Genomic DNA, 2,886 nt, shown 5'->3' with positions numbered 1-2,886 from the left:
TCTTATTTCTGGGATCAACCATCAACACCCATGGAAGCAGCAGTAAATGAATCAAATGACATATCACATTAGGCAAATCTGCTGTACAAGATCTTTTTATGGTGTTGAAGAACAAAGATATCAGTTTGAGGACTGAGGTACATCTGACCCAAACCACGGTATTTTCAATAGCCTCATATGCATGTGAAGGTTTGACAGTAAATAAGGAAGACTGTAGAAGAATTGATACATTATAGTTATGATGTTGAAGGAGAATATTGAAAGTACCATGGACTGTCAAAAGAACAATCAAATATGTTTTGAAAGAAGTACAATCAGAATGCTCCTAGAAAGCCAGGATTGCCAAATTTCATCTCTTATGCTTTGGGCATATTATAAAGAGATACTAGTCACATGAGAAGGACAACACATTTGGTAAAGTGGTGGGTCAGAGTAAAAGATGAAGACCCAAAACCAGATGGATTGGCACAGTGGAAGAAACAATTGGCTCAAGTGTTGCAACTATTGTGTTTGGTGTAGGTCAGGGCAGTGTTTCATTCTGTTGTGTATAGGGTCACTATGAGTCAGTCAGGATTCAATGATACCTAACCACAACAAACAACATGAATTAAAAATATTCCTTTTTTGTTGTTTCATGTATATTGCATTTTTTATAAAACGAAAACCAAATAACCATGTGGTAGACTATTTTCTGATTTTTCCTACTCAAATATTAGTGTAAAAGAATAAAGTTGAGAAAACTTTTGTGGTTTATCTTTGTTTCAGATGAGCTCTAAATAGAGAAAAATAAATATAAGTATTCTCTACCAAATATTGGGAATCCTTGTGTGGTTATTTTTGACAAACAGTCTACAGGCAAATCTGTCATTTAAAACATTTTGGACTATTTTCTGTAGATTCTTAATGAGAAGAAACAAGGAAAGGGTTGAACCACCCTGAATTCTTGTGTCAATTTTGCCTTATTATTATGTTTATATAGGTTTTATTATAAAGCTATTTTCCATTATGTGAACTTGTAATGTAAACAATTATTTTACTGTTATCATATAGGAGTGAATTTAAAGTACCCTCTGTATTACTTCAGAAAGATTTTCTGTATAAAATAAAACCTAGACAATTCAAGACCTTGGTTATAAGAGTTGGTAAAACCAGGGAAGCTTTTTATAGGTTATTGTATAAGTGAAGTGATTTATTTTGTGTATATTACATATGCAATAGTATAAATCAGATATTGAAACCATTTTTACACATTTTGGGAAAAAAATTGTAACATTTATTTTGCAAACACAAGTATAAGTGTTATTACCTTACTTAATCATTTCAATATTCTTATTAGATAAGTTTTATAATAAAACCAGTTGCTGTAGTGTTAACTCCAGATCATGGCAAGATCATGTATACCAGAGTAGAACTCGTCTCATTGGATTTTCAATGGATACTTTTGACTGACATGTAACAACAGGCCTTACTTCTGCGGGATCTCTGGGTGGACCTAAATCTCCACCCTTTGATTGACAGTCAAGTGTGTCATACCTTGAATTTACTTGATATGACTTTTCTAGCATATGTCTCCTTAATTCCCACCAGGTGATTGATACAGGCCATGAAAATAAGGTATACAGGTCTCTAAGGCTAATATTGATAAGTTTTGCCCTCCAACTGGGTTTAAAAGGAACCATTTCAGAATCTTTAAAGGAAGATCCCAGAACCATTAAGATGGAAGAGCATTAGTGGAACTTGAGATCCCTACCTAGAGAAACAGTGAAGACAAAAGCGGTAGCATGGAGAGACAAAGCAGCTTCAGTCTCTAGACCCATGGACTGAGTAAAGTTGAATAGCTGTATGCAGCACACTGACTAGCAGAATGTACCCTTTGGGCATTCACAGACTGGCCAAAGGAGTTTTTTAACACTTGCCCAAGCAGTGTACAGACGAAGGGGCCACATGACTGAGAGACAGAAGACAAGAGTGAGGTGTGTCCGAAGTATGGAAGAGAAGAGGAGTTCCTGAATGGAGAAGTGTTGCATCCTGAGTTGATTTTGGTACTTAATTGTACCCTGTTCATGTCGCTAGTAAACCTCACAATCATGAGAATTTTTATGAATTCTGTGTGGTCATTTCAAAAGATGTGAAGCAAAGTGTCCTTTGGGTGGTTGGTGTCATAATAGACAAGACTGTAGGTTGGAAGCATGCCCAGCCTCCACTTCATAGAAATTGGGCTTGGACTGAGTATGAGTTTGATTCTCTTTCCCCCATTGTGAAGCCAGGGGAAGTCAGACAAGAATCCCACATGGCATGGAATATCAAAGATATTTTCTGATGATTTCCACATTCTGTTGGGTCACCTCTCTTTGGAATGGGCACTAATGTGGATCTCTTCTAATCAGTCGACCAGATAGTTATCTTCCAAATTTCTTGGCATAGATGAATGAGTGCCTCCTCTGCTGCCTTACTTTGTGGAAAGAGCTTTGTTCCATCAATTCCTGGTGCCTTGTTCTTTGCCTTCAGTGCAGCTTGGACTTCTTCCTTCAGTATCATTGGCTCTTGATCATACGCTACCTCTTAAAATGGTTGAACATCAACCATTTCCTTATGGTGCAGTGACTCTGTGTGCACTCTAATAACAAATAGTGGAGATCTTCTAGATTCCTATATACTTTTGAAATTAGTCCCTTGTCTGATGAGTCATTGCAAAACATATTTTCCCATTCTGAGGGCTCCCTTTTTATGCTTTTGTTGAAGTCTTTTGATGCAAATAAGTTTGTCATTTTTAGAATTACCCAATCATCTATTTTGTCTTCCTTTGTGCAACTTTTGAAATGTTTGCTACCATGTGTGTGTCCTATATAAGAACCCTCAAAAATTTCCCTATTTTTTCATTGATGA

Source organism: Chrysochloris asiatica, unplaced genomic scaffold (assembly GCF_000296735.1).
Source record: "Chrysochloris asiatica unplaced genomic scaffold, ChrAsi1.0 scaffold00248, whole genome shotgun sequence".
NCBI classification, from domain to species: Eukaryota; Metazoa; Chordata; class Mammalia; order Afrosoricida; family Chrysochloridae; genus Chrysochloris; species Chrysochloris asiatica.
The sequence above is the reverse complement of the archived record's forward strand: the minus strand, read 5'-3'. Positions refer to the sequence as shown.